The sequence below is a fragment of the Anopheles coustani genome, chromosome 3 (genome assembly GCF_943734705.1).
Source record: "Anopheles coustani chromosome 3, idAnoCousDA_361_x.2, whole genome shotgun sequence".
Classification (NCBI taxonomy): Eukaryota; Metazoa; Arthropoda; class Insecta; order Diptera; family Culicidae; genus Anopheles; species Anopheles coustani.
The window spans coordinates 27,210,166-27,237,286 of record NC_071288.1 but is presented as its reverse complement, the minus strand read 5'-3'; the positions used below and the strand labels follow the sequence as shown (position 1 = coordinate 27,237,286).

The window sequence follows — 27,121 nt, the reverse complement described above, 5'->3', positions numbered from 1 at the left end:
CACCAACAGCAGAAGGCGGTAAGTATTTGCGCCCAATTCTTTGCTCTACTCAGGTCTTGTGGTCTGAGGACGATCTTGGCGGGTCTCATTTAGCGTTTGATTGGGAACCGGTGCAAGCGGCGGTTCAACGACTCGTGCGACTAATTCCGGCAGTCGTCGGGATCGGGCAGTTCCGTCGATTGTCGTGAGAACCGGTGACAAATCGTGGCCATTTCGATTCCTAGCCTCAAACTGGTGGTTTGTTTGAGTAGCTCAGTCAAAATGACACCAGCGGCGGTTGTGCCCAATGTTGCCTTTTGCATCACCATCAAAATGATGACGCTTTTGAGGGCAAATATTTGAATTAAATTAGAAGGTGTTCAAGAGACACGAATGGCGCAACACGGAGAGGCTTAGGGGTTCCCACTGCGGGGGTTTTGGTCACACGGTGTACCAGGTATTTTCGGTCACTTCGTTTGTGTGCGCGGGAGAACGTCGGCGAATAGCAAATACCAAAGTCGAGACAGAGTATGCTTGTTGGCAAACAACAACTTATCTCCTATCAACTCACAGGCGTAGACGATGTCCAGCGTTTTACGGTCCTGTAACGGAAGTGCCCCATATAACGCGAAACATTACATCTTGGGGCTCGGTGAGTCGTTGCTGTTGCCACGTAATTCTAGCGTTGAAGGTTCTTCAACTAATGAAACCCCATGCCTCTCTTCTTCCACGAGGCTCAGAATTGCTCTCACTGTCAGCACTCAGGTTCCACGAAGATGTACTGGCCTCCGTTAGGAAACATTACGCCGAACAGGCGAACCAGCAAGTAACACCGGCGAGCGCTAATGTCAGAACAGCATGCAAACGCCCTGCGGAAGGTAAAAACCCGGCCGGCAAAAGCTGACAGTGCAAGTCAGCTCGTGCGAACGCAAACGGGATGAAACGGTAGTATGCGGTTACCGGTAATTACACAACCGACGGTTGTGCCGAGCAAACGATCCGATGTTGGTCCGATGTTGTGATGTGTGTTTTTCGTTCTCTACGACCCATTACTTAACACACTTTTTTCCTAGAGGTCTCTCTTCAGATTGCCCCACGCCCTCAACCACAAACACCACGCCCGTGTTTCGCGAAATCAGCTCGTTATCAGCGCGGACCACGGACCACACTACAGCCTACCGCTTTCCGAGGTATCCGAGGATGCAGGCCAGAACACTTGGCACTGCGGTGGTGGGGAGCAGGAGAAAAGGTCAATCCCGAACCGAGGCGGCTGGTTCACGGCTTCCGTGCATACAACATTGGCCCTCGAGGAGGTTGTTCCCTATTATGACCACATCATGTAAACCTTCCTCTTCCTGTTGCCACATTCTTCCACAACGACCGAGGAATCTCGGTGCCGTTTGTTTCGTTTGGGAAACTCCCAATCGCCAAGCCAAACACTCTTGCCACCTTCATTTTATTTTCTTCTCGTTTGAAACATCTAAGGTATTTCCTCCTCGCCGCACTCGGTGAACTCCGTGGGTAGGGAACTTGGGGAACGGAGACGTTCTCACCCGCGAACGAGAGCGGATTAATCAACCGTTGCTGGGGCGGCCAACAGTGTTCCCTCGTCGGCTGCTGCTCGATCGTTTGCGTTCAATCCCTCTGCGGTTCCCTGTATGGGCTTTGGCCGGCGTAGCGGTCCCGTAGGAATTTTACTATTTAAATCGAACCTCCAACGACCCAAACAATGGCGCTGGCAGAAGGTCACGGATGCCGGGGGTTTTGGCCAAGCAGGGGAGGGGGCACAATATTGTAAGCAATAAATATGTAGTGCGGCGAATGAAGAAAGAACCGTTTGCGCCTTTGGAGCGACGCATAAGATGGGGCCAATCATGTTATCTTGCTGACCTCCCGTTTGGGTGTGTGTGTGTGTGGCAAGGTAAGTGGGGAAAGCGGATGTAACAGGACCGGGAGCTGAGGAAAACCCATCTTTATGTGCATCTTGTGTGTATTTATCGAAGAGGGGTTTTCTTGCCAAACAACGGTGAAGCAGCGGGTCTTGACTAGCTTGCTTTGATTTTCATTGTTACATATTTATATTCAAATCATCTCAACAAACGAAATCAAAAGAAACATTTCCGCAAGCTTTGGAAATATTCATCAAACAACTGTTAGGTAGCGAAACTGGAATAGGCCGTTTAATAAGTGCACATCTGAAGAAAGAAATATCAATCATCGCGTTTATCAAGAAGCATCAACATAACACTTGCTTGCAACGCTTTGGAGCTTTACTGTAATTAAACATTTTGTAACAAGCCGTGTTATTACTAGTCAAAGATACTTTTCCTTGATAGCGATAATTAGTTTCCTTCTATTAATTACCCTCCGAACGTTACGTTTCTGGACAGAACGGTTTTATTCCCCGAGGGGGAAAAAAATGCTGCGTAGCTCTGCCGTATTTGTGTGTTTAAAAGTGCATTAGAGCATAGCCATCTTTCCATCAGCGATCTACGCACACACCTACATCCCCATCCCCATTAACCCTATTAGGCTGGCACGGAGGAAACCGCCAGAAAAGAAATTGAAGAGAACGCCACTTTTCCACTCCTCTAAACTGGGACAACTGAAGTGGAGTACTCGAAGGGTGGAATGAGTTCCCCTCCCCCTTCGGCTCGCAATATACCACTCATTTGTCAATTATCTTCGTTTATCAAAATGACATGATCAACGTCGGGGGGGATCTAAAATTGACGACCTCCGCACCAACCATAGGCAACAGGTGATCCTCTAACGGGCTCAAGAAGCAGAGGAACCTCGAGTGGCCGCATACTTCCGCTAAATGACCTGAAACGGTAATCGTGCATTGCACGCGGTCTAAATCAAACGGTGGAGACGACGACGACAATCGAAACCGAAAATTAACCCCGCCTCACGAAACACGACCGCAAAGCTAACCCACTATAAATCATCAACCGCGCGCTGCTTCCTGTCTTTTGGCCTGGCGTGCTCTCTAAGACTTCGATGGACGCTGACGAAGATGCGTGTTTTTCGTTCAACGTCTGACATTGAGCTAACGCCCCGACCCGTGCTTCCCTATCAACCACCTGCTGGGGATACCCTATTTCCATCGCTCGATTCCGAAACGAATCTGGGGTCTTCCAGCTTCCAATTTGGAGTGTGTACAGGTTCTTTTGGGATGAATTCATCTCGAGGGACCAACGGTATTACGGGATTTCATTTTTCAAGGTACAAGAACGCCACAAGGTATGTAATCCGTGCTGGACCTTTTCTCCGATGCTGCCTATATATCTTCGACACAACCACCGCCAGATTCAGTGTGTCCTCGAGCGACTGATCGTTTCTGAGACGCCCAGGAAAGGAGAGATTCATTTGTAAAAGTCGCCTACTTCACCGAACCGATGATAAATGTCTTATCCGCACCATCCCCTCGACACACGGCACGAACGTCAGGCGCGAGAACGAGTTTAGGAGGAGTATTTGGCATTATGAAGCTTTCGATGGTGATGATGATGACGATGAGCCGTAACAGGATGACCTCCAAAAAGTCTTCGGGGACGGATGATGGTACACCCGCCCGAAAGTCCTCTGCGTAGGCACTCCGTTTTCTCCGGAACCGGTTTGGTTTTTATGCTTCGAGGGGATTTTGGCTGCGGCCGTCCGTTGTTTCTTTTTTTTTGCTTTTCTACTCCAACCGATTCCGATTCTGTGCTGCGGGGTAATAGGATGCGATGCTGCGGAGGACGATCGGGCGCGACTCTCGATCAAGTGATCTCTCAGCATTTCTCTTTCTTTCCACTTCGAGCGCGAATAGGAGAGGACGGAGTGGAACCTCCAAAAGTAGGTTAGAGCCCCCCGCTCACATATGTTTGCGGCCTCGACAAAAGTTCGAGAAGAGGACTGCGCGGGCCCACTCGAGGGCGATCGTGATGTGAGCCGTGCCCGCATCCGCCCGGCGGAGAACTCCCGGCGTCCCGGCCCGTCTCGCACCCGGCGCTTGGGTGCGGGAAAAGGGAAATGAATTTCGCATCGCATCGAGCGACGGCATTCAAACATTCCATCGCTTTGGGGCGGAAGGCTTTCTTCCCGAACGGCCGCGAACACCCGCCTCTCCGTTGCTCGCGGGCCGCAGAAATAGGCTTGGCCCTGGCAAAGGGATACACGCGGAGTCCCGATGGATGATCAATGAGAAAGCTCCCAGCCGGGTTCGGGAGAATGTCTATTTCGTGGTGGAATGGAATGCGACCGCCCAGCTCGGGAGCCCGAAGCCCGATGCTACCAACCGCCAAACGACACACCAGCGGATGGTGGTGCAGCTGACGTGGGGTTTTGCTCTGTACTCTGCATGTGAGGCAGGTTAGAGCTCCACCAGTGCCAGGAGAACGCCCGGAGAAATCGCGATTGACTCTGCCCGATCCATATCCGAGAGCTCTAATCCTGGTGCAGCTCGTGGTACGCTTATAGACGGGAAATACTCGACATAACAATAAACGACCAGATTTATATGCATGTGCAGCACCCATAACTGTGCGGAACTATCACATTCCACCAGAAACGGATTTGTTCTAGTTCTAGCACTTGAACGGACTTGTGGACTAACGATTTTGAAACGGAATAATCAATAGAACTCTATCAACTCGGACAATTGCAGACATATACAAATGTAAGAAACCATGACACATTCATGTTTCATGACACAGGTCGTGAGTATTTAAGGCGATTGGAGATATCCTTCAACCTTGGACCTTCATTTACCCAAGCATATCAGCTTGTCGACATCAAATGAGAATGTAGATTTTATAGCTTTAGTGTGAGTAACTGTTTTTGTTATAAAAAGTGTAAACTCACTATATAGGCTATGCAAGTTCCTGTTGTTTGTTGGACTCTACTAAGCTGCATTTTACGCTGGAATATAATCACAATACCAACATTATATGTTGAATATGCGGTAACCACCACCTTTAGATTTCTTTCATTTAACACGACGTCGATTGACAGGTTAATCGATCGATCGATTACACATTAAACACTGTAAACCGCTTAAGTACCACTTTCGACGTAGTGCCCTGCATAAAACAAGGCGTTGTAGCTGGACAAACCTTGTCACTAGATCGTGGGATAACCTCTAAGTTTTTAAAAGTAATAAAACATAGTACATCAGCTTCTATCATTTGGCTATAGTTTTACCCCAGATGCTGCATTGCAGCAAAGTCGTTTTTCAGGGTTAAGTATAATCTGTATGATCTTGACGTTAACGACACATATGGCAAGGTTATTCTGATGACTTTGCGTCCGAACAGGCGAATTCTGCATGGAAAGCTCGGTCTGCAAAGACGACGAAAGAAAGAGACACAGCTGACACATATAAAAATGCACAACAATTGACTGGAAGTAGGTTTGTAGGTGGTAACCCGAGCAGTCGCCAATTTTGTCTCTAATGGGTTTCACGCCTGGGACACAACCCAAGCGACGAATGCAAAGTCACGAACTCTTCGTCGCTGTTCGTCGTGGTTTTGCTACGCTACCCCTCGGGATTGGGTATGGTACCCCCGGAGTGATAGCTTTCAAGGACTTTCTAACAACTTGCAGAAAAAAGGGGTTGGGAATGGAGCAAGAGATACAATTTGGATTAGGTATTAAATACCTGGCAACTCGAGTTTTGCCACATTGGTAGGACATCTTACAAACACTTCAAACTATTTAGCATACAGTGAAAGGTCAATAACTTTCAGCTACTCTCAGCTGTACGTTGAACCCTGACGATGACGCGTCAATGGCTGATACCTGTTCCGTGTGGAGCACGTTTTTTTCTGGAGCACAACCGGCACAGTCGACGCTTTCCATCAGCTGGGGTTCTCCACCGGCCGGATGTGTTGTGCTCATTCACATTCACATTCATACGAGACCGATTACCGAACTTTAGCCGAACCGCCACCGTTGACGTCAACAGCAGGGAAGATCACGTTCCACCCCACGGTATATCTTATTCTTCGAGGAGGAGGATGTAGCAATTAGTCATAGAACCGTTGCAAATCTCGGACCTACTCAGTATGGCCTGCACTGGTGGAATTAACGTGTGCCCTCCTTCTACGGACCGAACCCACAAACCCTTTATTAGAGAGATAATATATGCCTGAATCAGGGCGACTTTAATCCACCTGATGATGGGCTGTCTTTTGGAGCAGGAGGTTAATATCTGGAACAAAGTTTTCGATCGACCTCAGACCTCCGGATATTACCGGACACCGGTTCGGCACCAGCTTTTTCTGGTAAATCCAACGATAAACCTACAGTCGTCGAATGAAGTTCACCTCAGTCTTTTCCTCGACGATGGGGCCTTGGTGCTCCATTTCTTCATTGGTTTTTTTATTCGAATCGACTGTTTGTTCATTCATCCACAACGCTTACTTCCTGTTTCGCTTTGGACCAAAAGCGTTGCTTCGATCTGGCAGTTTGTTTGCGTGCGTCATTTAGATTTACGTTTATTAGAGTAATTGACCTTGCGTCCGCTGGACCACATACGACGATACAAGTATGCCCTCCACATGTTTGCGTCTAATCGGTTTGCCTGCGGCCAAAGTTTGTGGTGATTTTTTTTGTGACCCAACCCACGCTACGGCTTAAGGCTTTAATTTGATAGCAAACGCTTTGCGGAGTGATATTTAGAACATAGTCTGGAATGGCAATTTTAGACAGATTACGATCACGATCGTAGACGGTTTCGATCTAATGAGTTAAACCGGTGGATATAAATTATACTAAACGTCAGCTGTTCTGGAAATTAGAATGGGAGGTTTATTTTTATGATCTTCAATTCCTCCCGATTCGACTTCGTCACGATAGACACGAAAACTGAACCCAACTTCACAGATGGTTACGATCACCGGGTATCATCTACGAACACCACTTCAGCGCTATGTTTTTGTGCCGTTTTTATCTTCCTGTGCCAACCACTTAACACACGTCGCCTTCAACGATTTTCTGAGCGGTTTTTGTACGTTTTATCCAAGCAACAAAGTTACATCCCTCGCCGATTCGATACGGGGTCGACCCCGAGCGGATCCCGGAGGAGCCCGACATCGCGTGAAACAACGAACGAAAGGGAGCGGGGAGTTCAATCGACTCCGTCAGATAAATCAGGGAGCCACGGCAATGCAACCGTAAACTGCATCATCGGCCGTGGGTCGTCGATGCGGGAATTTCGCGACCCCAAAAAGGGCATGACGCTAATGACCATCACTGTACCGTCAGGCTATGAGCGATTGGTGGCAAACGTTCGCTCCACGACCACGAACAGAAGATGGCAAGTCAGCCCCGATGAAAACAGGAGATGAGACCGTGTGACGATCGGACTGCAACTCATGAACTGAGAGGAGGGAAGGAAAACACTTGTTGTGTAAGATAACTGTTGAAGATTTACGGTATGCATTCTTTGGATAAACGTTTCTCAGAAAACAGCGAAATATAAAAACAACGTAAACCAGCATAAGGCTCAGGTGTGTTGTATAATAAGATAACAAAATAACGTGTTTGAAACCAAGAACTTTAATTGTAATTGAAAAGAAACGATTTGTTCGAAATCAACTCACCACTCACTCACCTCTTTGAAAAGGCATGCTGCTATAACCGTTTATACTTGCGAGTTGAGATAACACTTCATACGTCATTGCTGAATGTGAACAAACAAAACAATATACGACGGTAGAAAATCGTTATTAATTAAAAAAAGTGTATAGTTCTCAGACGTGAGATATAGTTAAAAACCTATTCTCATGCTTAAGAAACATGTGTGCAATGTTTGATAAAAATAGATTTAGGACGAGTTTAAACAGTAACACCGTGTCACAAGAATATATTTTATTTATATGGACGAAGATATCATATGTTGAAAAGGAAGATGTTTACGCTATTCTATTGATCGAGACTGAAAACTTACATAGACGCACAAACCAATGTAAGATGGAAATTGCATTACGGTTTGTCGCAAGCTATTAATACAAACAACGAAGATACACATCCAAATGCTGTAGAAAGTTAATTTCACCGCCACTCGGAGACAAATAAACCCGCAAGAGTGCAACCATTTATCAGGCGAATAGGTCTTATCTCTGCCTCGGTCTAGAAAAAGAAACTAATGAACAGTGCACACATGTGGAAAGTAAAGAAGCGTGCCTTTTCGCATTGCCTTAGATCACGAGTCGGGTCGGTCACCCCCGCGCCAAGAGGGTGGAGGTACGCGCGTGCCCAAGATGTTTCCGAGCGAGCTGGAAAAATCGCGATCGCAGGTAAAACGAAACGTATGTTCAGCTGCATGTGCAGCAAATATGTCTCCTCACCGTTGCACTCTTTTCGGGCGGTTGGAGCGAGGCTGGCCCACCTGATGCTGCGTCATTGCAACACCACCCCGATGCTGCCACAACCGCCGCCGGGGGTCGCTTCCCCTCCACCCACCCGCTCTGCGTGCAAACGCGTTCGAGAGCAAACGAGGCCACAAATTGGCAGCGAGCAGGTCGTTCGCTGCGCAAACATGCATGCAGCCTTTCGGGGACATACACACACACACACACACACACACACACACACACACACACACACACACACACACACACACACACACAGAGCGAGGTACAAATAATACGTTCCAGAACCGAACCGGGTCCATCCACACGCGGTGATCGCGATCGCGGGAAGATTACAGAGCTCGCCGTCGGCAGGTCGTGGTTCCTCCGGCGGGGAGAAACAACCTCGACAAAGTCGGAGACAATTTGGGTTAATGGTTTTTGTGCACCGTGCGTCCCTCCGAGCGCGGGACGATGGCGAAGAAAGATGGCTTTGCCGCGTACCACCGGACGACCCCCCGCCGGTTTGGCTGGAACGATCGATTGGCGAAAATCCAATTTCACACCAGCGACGGAGGTGACCGAATTCGTCGGTCGATCGACCGGGCTGCACATCGATGCACTCTCCCACGCACCACCTCCAGGGTGGTGGTTTTCCTCCTAATGCTTCGACCAAACCAACATCGCAGTCTTCATCGCAGCTACGGTTCAGCGATTGACAACAAAAGTGTCCGAGCGCCCGCTATGCCGGAGCGGAGAAGCGACCACGCAACGGGGTGTAGCGAAAAAGTTGGCGACTTCTGCCTGGGATACCCCAGGCATTCCCTCCCACCGGCCGGTCCAACCAATTACTAATTTCCAATAGGTCAAAGCGACGCGCGGGGAAATATTAATGCATGCCGCCGATGATCTGTCAGCGCGCGCACATGCTCACATGGTGATTACTGAGCTGGGGAGGGGGTTAGGATGGGAGAGGGGTCGAGTAAGGAAGTAGGAATCGTGATGGACGAGCGATAGAAGAGACTGTGGAACGAATGGAAGCCAAAGGTAACGTGGTGAATTAAAAAGTAAGTAAATTTCTATGATTGGAGGTTGGTAATGTTACGGATGATTTTGAAACATTATATTAAAATATTTAATTGCTTGAATTAATAACAATTTTTGAACTTAAGTTTTCTAATAACATTAATTCGTTGAATTATTGAAAAATGATAAGCTATCGATCACCAATATGAGCGTCGAATAATTTATATCTAATATAACGTTATCTCAATGACTGATCGCTTAAGAATTATTTATGTTTCACTCAATTTTCCGAAGAAACTCTTCTAAGACAATAACCACAACTTGCAACACATGCGCCAACCAAATCAACCGAAACAAACATGGAACAGCTTTAGGCTACGACCATCACAAATTAAACCTTGCGAATAGCAAACCAATGGTTATCGTTTCGAAGCCTTCCGTCGAAAGGGCGTAGGAAAAAATGTTGTCCCACGACGCGTTTGCCAACACTTGGAGGCCTCCGGAGACAACATTCCAGCTTCTTGTTCGTCTCCTTTAACAACCCCGAGCCGGCTGTGCAAGTAGCTCATCTAAGGCGAGGGGCCATTGCAGCGCGATGCACACCGACACTTTCGCGTTCGTTCGGCAGCCGGATGATGGTGATCATCATCGGACCCGAGTGTCGGGTGGATGTTTTGCATAATAATTTAGGTTAACAAGGTGCCGTCCACGGAGCAGCATCAGCACCTTCGTCCGCCGCGTTTGATTATGCCAACCAGCGGTCCCCCGGTTCGAACTGAAAGGAAAACCCTTCACCGAGCGTCGCTTTAGCCAGCGTCACTTTCACAGCGTCATCGTGCGATTGCTGTTGACAACGACACGTCGTCGTTAATTCTAGAACCGGACGACACCTCTCTGCTGCTTCCTGGGATTCGGGCTTAGGTGGTCCAATCTGGAGGGGGGAGTTAGGATGGGGGCGTTTTTAGGCGGAAAAGACCACCACCGTCCCGAGTCGGGTGAAAGTGTTATCGACGGAGCTAGAGGAAAGTTATTAGAAAATTTTATTGACACCCAAACCGGTCGGCTGAAAGCCGGTGACAACGGACTGCCAAAGGGAACTGTGTTTTTTTTTAAATAATTAACCCACTTCAAGGGATGGACACGGGTGGAATCCAGCCGAAAGTACAAAGGAGGTTGTCGAAAAACAAGACAAATATAAAAAGGATAAATTAACGAAGAAATTCGAACATATTACAAGTTGACTATACAGCACAATATGTTAAGATATTAGGGAGTCTACCATTTTGTAAATCACTAAAGAGAAGTTAACAGAATGCCCAAGCCAATGGCCTAGTTTTACCCACTTCTTTTGTACGGAAAATAAAATATAAGTTGTCAATGGTGACACTATTTTCTCACGCTCTCGCAGACGATTGAACCGATGATGAGCGTAATCATTCCGCTGCCGGCGATGCATTTGGCTTTTTGTCATTTCCAACACCATTTAGCGGTACCCCACCGGACGGCAGCCTTTTCCACCTGACGGGAGCCACTTCACGCGATCTCGACACCCTCTCGAACACGTAGAAAGCCAGCTTCCTTCTCCCCCACAGCAAACTGCTTCCCTCTTTCAACCCCAAACGATCCCAATCCAACGAACGACGATCCATCGATCGAACGATCGATCGATTATCTGTCAACAGGTGACAGTTGGCTACAGCTCGCTTCTGCAGGCGTCCTGCGGGCGGAGTGAAATCACAACGCGGCAGCCGGTTGATTGATTCCATTTCCAAATGAAATTACCTCTGGCTGGATCGTTTCCCTTCGCTCCATTATCCTTTCGCCGACGGGGCTCGGTTTTGTGAGCGTGGTGCCGCCAATTTTTCGTCCAGCACTGTACGGTTTCCGCGGGAAGTGGGAAATGTCTGCCCGTCAGCGGCTTCCGTCAATCGGAATGAAAGCTCAATCAAAGCCATCCATCCGTTCGAACCGAGCTGCTGACTCGCGCAAGTGGTTGCACCTGTAATTGCCCCACGTCGTACACAAATACACACACATAGCAGGTAAATGATTATGTCGAGGGAAGACGAAATAAAACTCGCTACGATGGAGGCCCCACCCGATCGGGTTGACCCAGTTCTATTGTGAGCGAAAATAAGTGCATCGTCAGCATTCGATGGGGTGAGTTTTGGAAACGGAAAAAAAGGAAAATAAATTTGCAGTAAACCGGACGGGACTGGTCGAGAAATGTCAATATTCCGTCGATTGGCAAATTCACTTCAAGTTCGTAAGATTTCACAATCGTGAAAGGTGTGGCTCAAATTGTTTATTTAAATTAAAAACAAAACAGTAAAAATTACGGAATATGGTTTTACTAAAAATAAAATTAAAATATGTGCTATGAATTTAAATGAAAATTTTGATATTGAATTCCTCGTGAGCTTAAATCTCCCCGTTAGGATTATTATTATTCAATCAAACCGGAAGCTTACCACCCTGAGTTGTTTAAAAGTTCATTTCAATCTACTTCCACCAGAGGAGAAACAAACCCATCCGCTCTGGGGCATCGTTTGGTAAAATTGCAACGAGCATTAATTTACAAGCTTACAGCCGGTGGAAAAAGCAGTTTCCAAACGCAGCAAGTTCATTCGGTAACCCCACCCTCTCCGCCATCTCCACACCGAGGCACAGCCCTTGCCCACACAGAAGTTGTTGGCCGTGTAATTTATTTTGATAAACCAAATCCAGGGCAATAGTGCAAACCGCGGGACGCGTGTACTCGTTTCGGCTACCAGTGGATTTTCCCAAACACAGCAAAAATGATGGTTGTGCGAGCTTGAGTACCTTTTTTTATCGTGTCGTTGGCACTCATAACACACTGCCAAATGCATGCGCAACTCCTGCAACATGCAACTCATCCAGCGCATTATTGCGGTAAGCTGCTGCAGTTTTTTTTTGTACATGACTTTTGTTTCCTACCACTGGGGGGAGGGAAGGGAGGGTCTCTCGGTTTGGATGAACCTCAAGGGTGAAAGTTGAAATGGCGAATAATATACACCATCGGTCGGCGTGGCACTGCAATGTGCTTACTTTAATGACTTTTTCTGGCCGACTTGAGTTGCTCAGCTTCTACTTCACCATCGACGCGCTTACGGTAGCCCGCAATGGAGGTAAAATAATGCATTAAGAAAGCATCATACACTCCCATATATGCGACAAGCAGCAATACACAGCACCCCTACAGAAGAAAACACACATTAAGCGCCTCTAGGGGAGTTTTTTTTATGAACCTGGGCAGTTCTCCGCCTCCTTCTGCTTTTCGCGACACGAACAACGAACGAAGATGCCAGCGCGGAGGAGATGATTTTTAACGATTTTTATGTCACTTTCCCTTTGTGCGTGTGCCGCCGGCGGGCGTTCTCGGGCGACCACGCAAACAAGTGGAATGAGCACAACACCATGCAACGATCGTACGTGACACACAAAAATGAACGTAAAAACGGTACGGAATGAAATGTAGCACTATTCAACACGCAATCGCGACCTTCGAAAATTTCTTCGACATAGATTGCATCCTCCTCGTAGTCATACACACACGTTCACGTACACACATCTTTCGAGGCTCGATTTTTTGGGGAAATTTCGTGCTCGCTTTCCACCGATGGAAGTTCGCCGGGAGAGGAAAGCCGGGTAAAAACAAAAGTAACATTACCAATCATCATCAAGTGATTTTTGGGGCTGTTGTTTTATCCCATCTTGCCCCGATAATGATGCCGTCCGATAGTGGCCGTACAGTGATCGGGATGATATTCCGAACCGGCGAAAACGCATTTGCCTCTTTTCACCTGCCTCGCAGCTGATTGATTCGGGGTTGGAGAATTTTCGCTGCATACGGATCATTATCAAGCTGGCGTGCAGCATTTATCTCACAGCGCTTTCTTTTGTCGATGCGAAGATTTGATGTCTTTCTTTTTTGTTACCGAAAAAGCGAACACATACGCGAAGCCGGACAGGGAAATGTTTTCACCTGACCGGACCTGGTTTTTCCTTTCGGAGTGTTGATTAACGACGATCACGAGCGCTGGATACCGTTCGCATGGATTCGAATATAGTTTCGTCGGTCAGCGATAGACAGGCTCCATTAGCGCGACATGAAACGATCGTGGGATACCGTTCTTGACGAAACATTGTGCCCATCGACGATCACCACACACTACCGTGTGAAAGACTGATAACAAAATGAGAAATTTTAGAAAATTTTGCTTCACAACAAACTAATGTTGGATTTGGGCAACATTATTTTGTTTTGAAACGAACAAATTTCCCTACAATCTGTCGAAAATTTGGATTTTTATTTCACAGAGCGTAATCCTGTGGCATTAATTAAACATGATCCGGGTGGAAAGAATAAGAAAAAAGGTAAAACTTTGAATAATTATTATTTTTCTACCTGATAAGACATAGGAAATATGAAAATTAAAACATCACGTTGCGAAACGAAAACTAGACAAACGATAAGCAGTAACGTGCAGACATTTTCCACGCAATGGTTTCACCCGTACCGAAGCGGGGAAAAGACCAACTTATTCATCGACATCTTACTTTCTTGACAAAGTGCTTCCAAGCAGCCATACGGCGTGATCATGAGCAGTACCTTGCCACCAGCGAGAAAACTAAAGAAGGAAGCTGATTTTAGTCACAGTCGAGCTAATTTATTGTCTCGCTCAGCATCTTCCACCGCCAAACCGAAACCAAACCGACCGCGGGTCGGAAAAGGCGAACCAAAAATTAGAGTTTCTCATTAGAGAGGAAAAGGGAACGAACAACAAATGGTTGGATCGGCCTTTTTCTTCGTTTCCCCGCTCACTCGCACACCTCGCTGCCCATTTAGTGTCTTTTGTTTTTCCCATTTCTTCTCCGGGAGGGAGGGGAGCCTAGCTTCCGGTGAAAGATGGGAAACCGGTCGGAAGGAAGTCTGGTGTCGCCCGAGACGAACGGGCCCCCGAAGACAAAGTTGCGTTCGTAAATTAAATTAATCAACCGCGTCCGTACGAACGAAATTAGGCTCGAAGTCGAAAGGGGGGGAAACAACAGTGTCTCCGTCGTCGTAAGGCAGGGTCCGGAAAAATAGGGAACCCGATCGTAGAAACCCGGGGGCTCCCGCCCCGGATCATCCAAATGCAAACACTGTCATTGAAGGTTCGGTTGGTGCTTAGAAAACCCGGCCCCATCCGGGGCCACGTAACAATGCACGTGGAAAAGGAAGAAAGCGTGCCGAACGCGGTGAATCTGACCACGGTTTGGGGGGGAACATCTTCGACCGATTGAAAGCAAATTTTCGACAGGAAACGCAATCGTACAGTAAAACATATAAAGTTTCACGAAAGTGAAATATATATTTAATAAAAAAAAGGTATCTCCGGCGGCCAGGAGAACATCCCTCCAACGTTCGCTTCCGTTTGAGGTAAAGTTAAACATCAAGAAGCAATTAGGGAGATGCGATGACGCAATAAAACGAACATTAAAAAGAAATCAATTATCAATACAAACCGGCAACCCACCCAGACGCCCATCGGAGAAAAAAAAACCCATATCCACCCCGTACGCTGATGGGAGGGCGATGAAACCCGACGCCTCAAACACCAGATCCGTACCGCATCACACCGTGGTTATCTCACGTCCGGAAACACGTGTACCAAGACCAAACCCCGAGGATGGAGCGGAAGCGAACCAGCGAACACAGTAGCGTTTGTGGTGTATTTTATTGGATGAAAGTGAAAACGGTAATTTCGCGCAGTTAACGCGAGCGCGCGCGCCGAGAGCGCGTTCGCCCAATAAAATGCCAATTATTTTCTTGCGATGCTTAAACGAAATTTACGAAATGAAAAGCCGCCCGGCGAGGGTGGTGGAAGATGTATTAAACGCACCCAGAAGAGGGTTTATCGATCCCTTCGTGAACGATTCTCCTTCACGCTAGCCAATCCTACATCCCCCACCCCTACCTCCCCCCTTTTTTGCCCCCCCAACGGCAGCATTGTAACTGATTTTAATTTGCTCCCATTCGAAGGCATGAAACTTTTCTTATCATCCACCACTAGCGCTTTTCCTTGACTCACCGCAGAAAATGTTGGTTCAACATCTGTTCAATCCAACGCAAGAATGTGCTGGCGGCTCGCGCTCAAAGGAGCGGAGAGTATTTGGCGTCTTTTTGCGCGTAAGCGATTCACTATCGACCAGGAATGCAGAGCAAGAGGAGAAAAAAAAGAAACCCACAATAAAACGACCGATTTCAACTGCACGGCATATCCACCGGAGAGATAGTCGCACTGAGGGGGTGGGGGTGGAGATTTGTGGGGCCGAAAACAAAGAGATGTTTTCATTTTTATGCGCGCCTGCGTGAAGGAAAGCGATTATCCAACGCCGCGAATGGTTATTTAATTTATCGCCAGATGCCACGGACAACATAATTGGCTTTAATGGCCGCCGCGTGTTTACCTGTTGGGTTTTTTTTTGTTTTATTAAATTTTGTGTTGTGTTGCACAAGCAATGTCGCGCCCGGTGTGAACCGTTAACTTAACATAAGTTCCGTTTACGATCGAAGAATGCTCTGATAACGAGAGGCAGGATATCCATTCAAAATGGTCGTTAGCGCAATGTGAATGTGATTCGAAGTCCGAACAACCAACACTGCTGGTGGTTCATAATTGTCTTGTGAAGGTAAAATTATTGATTTCCATCTTACTTTGGCAGGTCAATTCATGCGTCAAAAGTCATGCGAACGCCACCGGAAATCGACACAGAGTACGTAACAATAATCGGTGGAGGTTCTACGCAAATGTCATTTCCGTCATTGTGGTGACGATTTGCAAACTCACGCGTTAAATTGAAGTCCTTTCGACGTCGGAGAGGCGGTAAGAAAAATAACATGATTTCTTTTTGTTTTTGTATACCCACGTTGTTCGTAGCGAAACAAGCATAGCCATTGTTGTTCCATATTAAGCGATGTAAACAACCTACCCACCATTACGCTCTTTCACGGATGAACATTGTTGTTTGGTAAACAATTTTTTTGCTTTGATCCACTAACAACATGCTCTTTAACCCCAACGAATCCACAGCAAGAGCAACGCACAGAGACCATGAAATTTGTCCAAAGTTGACTGCAAACTATCAGACGACGAAGGAAGGCGCTATTGTTCTTTCGACATAACATTTTGTGCAGACAGCATTTGCTGTAGAATGACAACATTGGTGTAATGGCGTATCCAAATTTACCTTCACAATAATATATTACTCCTTGACTCGTATGAATGAATGAATGGTGTTGAAAAAAGTAAACACTACCGTTCAAGCAAGCAAATCCAACCCACCGGAAACCTAACCTCCACTTGGGTATCTCGTTTAGTAACAATTAAATGGACAATTAGCAGTTCCCTTTTTCAACCTCCGTTTTCCACTATTTATGGCTTACTTACGGCTACGATTTTCCGAGACGCCTTCGGCATGCAGGACACGCGCGGAACTGTCGCTGGACGGAGGAGAGAATTAATTCATCCGCCCGTTGGCTTGAGATATGCAAATGAAGATTTCCACCTTCAGACGGATGGTAACATCTGGGGAGCGGAGGTGAGCGAGGGGTAACCAATGCACGTGGCTACTCTTTCCGCTGGCCATTGCGTTTTTGCCTCAACATGAGGCAAAGCGGGAGAAAATTGGTGGATATAAATTTCCACCGAATGAGTCCCAAAATAAAACGAATAAAAGGCCACGGTACAGACATAAAAACAAAAGTGTAACCTTCCTGTCTTCTTGGCCGTACGAGTGTTTGAGACCTTTCTGATTTCGTGTCTATTTTTTCCTAAGTGCAAAACCCACGGAAATTATGTTGATTGCTTCCGTCAGTAAATTCCCGAGAACTCTTATAACGGTTACACTAGTTACACTGCTGCCATCAGTGTTGGTTTATATTGCGCCATTAAAACGATTGCAGAACGTAAGGGAGATAAAATCGCTGGTGATAATTTGTCATCGCTAGATTCTTTTTCGTAAACCCGCTGAGTTGTCTATAATTCATCAAATGTTGTGTTCAATTGAAAAACTTCTACAGTTAGGAATATAAATATCACTAATTTGAAAATTACTTGATCGGTTTATTGTGAAGCAATTTACTTTTCACCCTTCTCAAAACACTTCCAACCATCGCACAATGGTGTGTTTTAATCCGATCGAAATAATGATCGGAAGCGAACAGTTTATTTCATTATTCAATTCCCACTTCCCTTTCGGAGGCCAAAAATTTCTCCTCGCGGTGCCTTGTAAACTCCAAAGGGAGTCGAAAACAATCATCTCACAAACTATCCACGCCGGAGCTCCGTGAGAAAACCGATCACCGGTGCATTGTGGAGCTACCGGAATTGATCTGTCCGTACGAACGAGGTGTGTCTCCGCCTGCTGACACTGTGTCGCCCAGTTCCCACAGAAATGACGGACACAGAGGGGTGAGCGGGTTAGTTAGTTCCGAAATCTAAGCGCCGTCTGGTTTCCTTCCTTATTTGCCCGAAACGCTTCTTGAAGACTCGAATTTGATCCGCGTATTCAAGCATCCACTGGGAGGAAAAATCCAAAGGAAAGCACTACGCCGTCAGTGAAAACTCTCCCTTTCGTTTGGAGATCATGCTCGGGTGATCGGGAGGGGCACAACATTTTACATACAGCGGCGAACAAAAAAAAAAAACATTAAAGCGAACGTAGCCGAAAACATGAAATTATCTGCCAAATCACTGCTCTCTCTCTCTCTCTGTGGACAGGAAAAATACCCGGAGCTCGCACCAACGCCCATCATCGCGTAACGATGCAGATCGAATCGAAAATCTCGCCCCGAATTTCACTTTCATCGGAACCGGACGAAAAATGACGATCAAACATTTAATCACACAATTTGGATGGAGAAGGAAACAGCGCCCCAACGGCTGCGCTAGAGGAAGAGGCAAAAACAAGTGTTTCCTTGGCTGTGAGTACAGGCGAAACGATGGTAAAGTGCACGGGAAACTCGGATGACTTGCAACACAGCTATGTTCGCACTGCGAGCGTTCGAGTGCACTGGAAAAGCTGTCATTTCGCGTGAAGCTGCCCCTCGACGATCGCGATCTGAAGGCGGCACCGTGAGTGCATTGTTAACAGTTTTGCAGAGCGCTTTCTTGCGCAGACACACACTCGCACACGTTCTCCATGCGAAATATGCTTCGGCTTTAACAATAATGCGAAGCATCTTAAAGAGCAGAGCATTGAACTTGAATGGCACGAATGATGGCCTATGAATGAGGTTCAACACAAAATTCCCCGTAAAGTTCCACGAAGAGAAATTACACAATTTCTTTTGTAAACTTTGAATATATCCGCTAATAAAAAAAAAATCATGCTCAACATAAAGTGAACCATAATGATTACCCGGTCAACTATAAACATGTTTCCATTGTTTTTTTTCCGTTATGCGCCCCTACGATAAAATCAATGGCTATCGAAGCGATACAATAATTTCCTGCAGCCCACAAATCCTACCAATTTACATAATCTATTTGTAATCGAAATTACCGCACACCGGGCGGTTATCCGCGTGTGTCGATCGTCACCACAGAAACCCTTGGTCCCGATAGGCATGACTGATTTCCGAGCCATCGTGAAACACTACAAAACTCCCTGCATAAGTTCTTGACTCGAGTTATTGGATCGCCCAGTCAAGTGTGATCGTTTGTTTATCTTTTTCCCTCTAGATCAGCTAACATCGTCACACACTCACCGCTTGGGGAAGCGTAATTCTAGCGCTTCCTGTGAACTTTTTCCATCTCACAGCGTGACATCACGCCGTCGCGTTCTTTCGCCGTTCTACTTCTCCGGTTTCGACGACCGCAACCAAACCAATGCAAGCGGAAAACGTCAAGCGGTAACGCGTTGTCGCACAGTTTGCCAGCGCGCAACCGCAGCCGGCAGCGCCCCGCGGTACAGTTATCCAAACGAAAGACTTCAACGGCGCATCAAGCGACGAACCTTTCCGTTCTGCTGCTAAGAAAATTCTCAACCGCGCGCTTCCTGCAAGCATTTTTTTTTTTTTTATTGTTTTTAAGGTGTATCAATCACCACACGTGTATGTGTGTGTGTTTCCGTGGGTAATTTCTATAGACCATTCTTATGCTTGACTAGCTGGCCAACCGCGTGAACCTATCCCAAACGGAAGGGAAATGGAAAAAAACGGAACTTCAATCATCAATAACCTCTAAAAAAAAACGACAAAACTCCATGGGTCTACAATCTTTACAACCCATCAATTGCACAATCGTTTGGATGTGCTAAGCGACCTGGAGCAGCCGGACCACAAGGAAATAGCTGGTGTGCTTTTTTAACGAAACAAACAACAGTTAAAGCCCGAAAGCAGCAAAGAACTGTACAAATAGCCCGTAACGATGAACAAGACGGTAAAGTTATTCGATTAAAAATGTTATCATGCAGTCATATTAAAATCCAAAAGATCATAGATAACCCAAAACGCCTCCAGCGGTAAAAGCGTGGAAAGTGCGTATAAAACAGCGATGGAATATTTAGCGTACGATTACGTCACACACTGGACGCTTCTTTGCCCCGATGTAAACCAAATAACGGACGCCGTGTTCTTAACTTACCCAATAGAGGAGGTTCGACGACTTAAACATACACAAACACACACATACACACACACCACGCTCCACCACTGGACAGCTAACGGCACAATCGACGTGGTGGTGAACGTGGTGAGACGAATAAGGGATGCTAGAGGTTCACGCTACGATTCCACGTTTGTTTGCGCTTCCGGAAACGAGTGGCCCCTAGTCCATGACTCTTGGAAGAGGGACGTGGAACCGGCGGACGGTGTGGCGTGTCCAAGCAGTGTTTGATGTTGATGACCTGCAGAGAGACAAGAAGAAAAAGGCGATGGAGAAAAGATTAATTATGAGTTTTAGTAGCACGGTTACGAGGGACACGCCCAGCAATCTCGGGAGCCACCATAAACTGTCCACTGTCAGGTGGCCGTTGAGCATCCGAAATAGAATACAACTTAAGCCGCGTATTACTCAACGCGGCAAGCATTGTTTCTGTGAGTAGAATCGAAAGAAAAAACATACAACAACCCACCAACAGTCACCACAACACTTTCCTACGCCTGCAAATTGTTTAATTCGGCCCAAGTGCGAGAGGATTGATGTCCATTTGTTGACAACTCACGCAGCGCCGATGCACCCCTGATTCGTTTTAAAACAAACACATCTTAAGTCGCTTCCCTCGACGCGAATTTGTCAACCTGTCTCGAAGTTTTTCGATCTTTTTCCTCTGCTCCCGTTTTTCCGGCGGGGCAGCATAATGCTTACGGCATGTAATGATGTTGTTGCTGATGAACGATGACGTCGGAGAGCGGGCGGTGGCGGATTGTGTTATGAATTTCTGATGAGTCGGATGATGAGACGAAACATACACACTTCACGGAGAGAAATGGTACGCTTTACATTTTCGGCTCACTTCACAAATTTCATTCACGTTCGGCTCAATTTCCCCCTAATGCAGTTCAGTTCGCGAGACGTTATGTCACGGTTTCGAGCGCGTATAATTCAGCCTGATTGGTTTGCAGACGATCACTCCATGATGATGGTCGCAGATTTGCAAATTCGATCAGTTGTTTTTTTTGTTCATTTTTTCTTGCATGCAAACATGTTTATCAGGCCAAAAATAAACGCGATACCACGAAATAGGACCGAAATCGGTAATGGTTTCCCACACGCAGCGGCGCTGAGCGGCTGACAGTGAACGTTACTCAACGTCGTTTTGGGCAGATTTCGCGCACGAGGGGTAATTTAATTTGCACGTGCTTTACCCACGACCCCGAAGCGAATTGGGTTGATTTATTAAATCTAATTATTTGGCGCTTAATTTTTTGATTCGAAGACTAACGGAATGTGAATTTCATTGAAGGAAAACTGTGCCAAAAATATGTAATAAGAAGGAAAAATTGATGGAGTCTCAAAATTTCTAAAGATCCAGTCTTAACACGTTGACTGCCATGCGTTTTTAGCACACTTTTTTAGTACAATCTTTTTCAATAAAATTGGTTTATAATAATTATTAAACCAATGATTTTTGAAGGCTAAGCAAAAACTTAGCTTCCCCAAAGAATTGTTATTAAATATTACTATAGTTTTATACTGCATTTTCATCTATTTATGGATCAAAAACTTGTTAGAACTGATTTCTGCTGTCACTTTTGGGTGACATGGCAGTCTACGTGTTAAAATGGTAATTATCTCACCGAGTATAGTTTGGGACCTTATTGCTTCTTAATGAACTTGAATAAGTAAACTTGCACACCAATTGAAATAGAGAGAAACACACGTTTTTTTATGCGGAAAATTCAATATCATCCATAACATTGTTTGGTCTTTTCACTGGCCACGAGGATAGTAATCTACGCACATAATCGATCAGCTAGGAAACTGTTCGATCAATAACGGTTTGAAACTTATCTAACGGTCGTCAAGCCGAGATCGAAAGTGTAACTTATTTTATAACCTATCGCTGATTATTGTGCAGTGCAATCAACTAATCGATGATTATATATCATTTACTTGTTGCGAAAAAAAATCCTATTTCTTTTTAACCAAACCACGTAGCATAAAGTATTACCGCGTGTTTTACAGCAACAGCTAACAACAGATCCTTCCCTCGCACCGTTTAGCCAGTCCAATAGACAACCGTCATAAAATTCTTACTCAACCGAAACCACATTCGAACGATCAACCGTTGCGCGAAACGGCGGCCCGCGCAATCGACTCTCGATCGTAACCCGTTGCGCATCGAACGCAGGATTCGCACAGCACACGTGCGAAGAAAAAAGGGAAAAACTTCTTTCGCCCACCGCGGCATGGTGTACACCTCCGATTCGAATTCAGTAGTACGATTAGATCACGAGCCATAACGAAAAACTCTTGGCTGCGGTAAGTGAAGCCGAAGGATGGTTAACATGAGGCGGCAACAGGTAATCTGCCAGCGGGGAATGAGTGTTTAAGCAGCTGTTTTACACGTTTTGTAAATAACATTGCATCCATGTTTGAGCCCAGGCCGCTTGTATCTCGCAGGAAACAAACATAATTATGTAAAAGTAGGATTAATAACTACATGGATTTCGAGCACAAGAACATTGATAAAGCATTTGGTTTTCTTTTCCATCGTTTAAATCAAACTATCCGTACTCGTATGTATTAATCAATGGTTTAATGTTATTTTTGCGAAGAACATTGCAAATTGTGTTACACGATGTTGAATGAACGATGTTGAATGAACAGCTCTCGAATCATAATTAGTGGATCAAACACAATCCAAAACACCCAAGCCAACCTGCCATATGGTGAATTAGTGGGACCTTCCTAATGACTATTTAATTTAGATCGTGGCATAATTTATTACAACCGTTTGTTGGCGAAATTGTTCAAACTTGATTGTTTTCTGGACCATATGTTTGGAAACCAACAACGAAGGCAAAACAGACGAATTAGCGTCGAAAGTCGACCATGTTAACGTGAAAAATAAGTTTGTCTTCGCAATCAATTAACCAAGCTTCGGTTGGTTTCGTTGAAAAAAAAAAAGAAACAAACCGCGCGTACAAAACGGTGCTCATTAACTTGCAAAGCCGAACGGCCTAAGCCTTAGCAATGTGCGCACAGTTACGTCATATGTACTTGTTCCACGCCAAGGTCACACATCATCTTAACGATCCATAAAATGTCGCCATTTGACGGACCGACCGAGATCGATATCGCTTGCCCTTATGGTCCCCGCCGCTTTAGAGGCTAGCGTCCCTCACGAACACATGCACGGTGGTGCTTCCTTTTCTTGGACAGTTCATCTAATCCTAACGCACCGAGAACATTGCGGAACGCAGTGCTCCGTTCGTTTGGTGGACGGCTGAAAGTTAATCTCCAAATTAACCCTCGTAAAGCGAGGGACAAAGTGGTCGCAAGTGTTCGCCGTGCCGGTAAAATACCATCGATCGCATTAACCTGGTCGCTCCGTCTTTTTTTTTTCTCACGTGACAGTGGCCGATGTTGCCTCGGTTCTTGGTGCGTGGCTGGACAACCTAATTCAATTAATGAGCAACGCTCAAACGTGACCAAGCGTTAGACTGGGATAAGCGTGAACTATGTGAGAAACAAGACGCTTTCCAACGAACACTTCTAGAATCGGACTCTTCCAGATGAAAACAGCGCAAGTAAAACGGTTCTTTTCCATGTGGACCATATACAACAAAGCGGCCTTTTTTCGCAGGGCCTGACCTTTTCCCGGCACCACGAGGTGCTGCTGTTCGGGGAAAAGCGTAACCGCGTTGAAAAGGCCTCGCGCGCTAATGCAAAACAGATTAACGCATTGACGGCGGTGACAGAAAGACGAAACTAAACGATGGCCGTTACGAAACCCCAAGGTGGCAAGTTGCCAAGTTGTTGGTGGATCCGGGGGGGGTTAGGTAAACGCGAGCGAGAAAACACCGCTCCGAAGATTCCCGACCAACACTGCGGGATGGATACTTAAATGTCCGGCTTTGGTGACTAATGAAGCATTGTCGGTGATGAGGCCCAAGATGAGCTTTGCGATAGCATTGTCGGCCTCCGGAGGAAGGCTGCAGCATTCCGCTCTCATTAGCGGCCGGTGTTGGGTAACGAAAGGTGATTTTAAATTTTAATTCGCTCGGTGATACAGTGAGCGTAAGGTTTAGGTTATTTTGTTGGGTTTTTATTATTTGAAAAAAGGTTTTGATACTTTAAAAATAAATTCATCCAAGGAATATCAAATCATGAAACAGTGATTCTTATCACACTTTTATTTTAACAGACACCTTTAAATATGCAGACAACTCCATTGTCTACCACTTCCAGCAGGACAGGATCTTGGAATATTAACTCGCAATAAATCCTTTCCAAATTTAGCGAGCTTAGCTTGCCGCCATCACCATACACCCTCCCCCGTCGGTGGTAAACAAATCCCAACGGATGTGAATTTTAAATCTATCGCTTTTCCCTCAAGGGCACTGCATTCCATCTGTGACACGTACGCCCAAACATCGCCCCGGGGCAGAACAGAACAAACCGTGGTTCGGAATGTAAAATCTGTCCGTGTGTATCGAGACGCCCTCTCCTGCGTCCCCTGCGTATACCGGGAAGGTTAATGGAATCCGCGCCACGGAAAGAACACCTGCAGCCGTAACGGTGGCTGCCCAAAGCGTCGTCGACGTCGTCGTCTCCTGCACTCCTACGCATCCGGTAGGAAATTTAAATAATTCAATTCTAACCCCGCCGGTTGCCGTGGGTTTCCGACGGAGAAGGATGTTGCTGCACAGCGGCGCAGCAAGGTCTTTCTCATCTCCCCGCGGGTCGCAACCGGTTGGAGGCGGCCTGGCAAGAAGGCCTACGAGTGGAGGTTTTTTAAATCCCGAGGCCACCGGAGCAATTTCTCAACGGCAGCCAAGCCAACGCGCACAAACTACCGGATGAGCGGTAGCAAGCACCAGCTGGTGAGACTGAGACCCCAGGAAGCCAGCAACCGATTGGGCATTAGTATGCGGTCGTGGTCTCTTTTAGGTTCCGCGCTACCCCAAAACGGGGTTACCACCTCGGCCTGAAGGTCTCAGCCGGGGAGTTTTTCATGCGATCGAATTTGTTCGCTGTGTTCTCCCGGCATGGAGGTGGCCAACTTGTTTGACTCGAGGCGCCTTTGGTTGCAATAGAATGCTTTGGTTGCATTCCCAGGAGGGGTTTCCTACACCGGTTTGGTGATATTTATTCGCTGTCGTTTTCAACAAAACCCACCGGCGGGCGGCGGAACGAACAATTATTTCTTCTCTGAAACCTGTTTTTTTTTTCTTAGATTCCTGTCTCAACTTTTGACCAAACGAATGGTTTATGGTTGCAATCTGGACCAGACGCTGCATTCCACGACCTTATCCCCACCCTCGAAAAAAAAACTTGATTGTGGAATTTTTTTTTTGTTGCATTTCCAAAGATCTGGGAAAGTTTCTATTTTTTTGTCAACGTCAAACGTTTCCCTACTATGGTGGTACCATGTCCGAAGGGTAACCAAGCTTAAGCACTCACTGTTACGATCGACAGACAGCTCCCCCTTTTTTTGCCTCCAAATCCATGTTGGATTAGCGAGAAATAAGGCTTCTCCAGAGTGTATGACGGGTGGTTTTTCTTACACTCCGTTCTCCGACAACCACCACCATCACCACCATCGCACAAAAGATACTCTTGACCGTGGCTTGACTCCGTTATCCTAACGCGACCATTAGAGGCAGGCCGAGCCAGTGCTGCCCCCAACATAGCGCTTTGAACCTCGCGTATGACCTGGGATCGGATCGAACACACGAATCGATCAATTAGACCCAAGGTCTAACCCCGGGGTAAGCCTTTCCACACCCCGCTGCACAGTGCTTTCCCTTTCATGCCCGCGCAGGCTGCATTAAATTAAATGTTAAAAAAGTTAACCGCTTCCAGAGGTAGCCATTCCCTTTGCAGCACACGACCTTAAGAGTGGACTGGAGGCTCAACATGCCAGCGGAACGCGCGCGAAAACACTCCACCACACACCACCACTGCGGGACGGGAAGTGGCTCCGTGTGCGACGCCGGTTCGGAGGCGCACATGTAATACGGTCAAACTTGCGCAACGAAATCAATTAATGCCATCGGCACACGACGAAATGCAAAGCTCGCGCCACCATGAAAAAAAAAACAACCTACAAAACCACACATAACAGCTTACAAGTAATTGTGATTGCCGTCAGAATGAAACGCACAAACCGTTAGAAAAAAAAAGCAAAACAAAAGCTGCGCCCACCAAAATGCGGCCAATTTCAATCCTAAAGATTATCAATCGTTGCATGCAAACACTGAGATGAGACCCTCCGATCGTGGTTTTGCTTCATCATTCTAAACGCGCGCTGGAAATTCGGATGTCCGGATCGTGGCCAACGTCACGGAGCGATGACGTCAGTGGATTTCGTCTAGCAATGCATGAGATTTCTTTTCGATCATTCCCACAACGGTCCTCTGGCGTTAATTGCTATAATAAGTATCGCTTCATGCTTTGATTGGAACAAAAACAAGAAAATAATTCCTTTTTTTGATCGAAAAAAGATCAGAAACCTTTATTCCGATGGAATATAATTTTCCCATTATAATAAACTAATTTGTGTAAAAACTATGTTGAGAAATAAAAATAGACAAATTCATGCAAACTCGAAGTCCAACCTACTAATGCAGAGAACTTTAACCTCGTGGTTAGAATAAAAACTCTTTTTAAATATATTAATCAGACTGAATAATCATCACGATAATTCGAATCTCTCAGTCATACTTTTGTAATTACTACCAAGAAAAATGAGTTATAAGTCGCCACAGTGATTTGAATTGTTAGTAGCGATTCGAATCCCAAAAGAAGGAATGAGTGAGTAAAATAATTGCTAGTCCGTAGAGCAATCCGAATCCTAAGTAGAGATTTAAATCTCAACCAGAGATTCAAACCCGAAGTAGGGAATCGAATCCCAAGAGAGGGTAAAATAGTTACTAATCGCTATAGAGATTGGAGTCCTCAACAACCAATTTAATTCCAAAAATGGATTGGAATCCCTACCAGATGCAAAAACATTATTAACACACTCTCCAGGTTATTCTGCTCTTAAGGGATTCCCAGTATGAGATTATAATTCCTGGTTGAGATTCTAACACCGTA

The 27,121-nt window shown here is 46.1% G+C and overlaps 1 protein-coding gene across 1 annotated transcript in view; it reads right to left on the bottom strand.

Annotated features, from left to right (window-relative positions):
* Positions 1-27,121, bottom strand: part of LOC131258477 (serine-rich adhesin for platelets) — a 64,565-nt gene that overhangs the window by 15,458 nt on the left and 21,986 nt on the right. Inside the window, exon 3 of the mRNA XM_058259803.1 lies at positions 19,997-20,258. The gene's annotated coding sequence lies outside the window, so the exon portion shown is untranslated. The remainder of the gene's footprint in view (positions 1-19,996; positions 20,259-27,121) is intronic.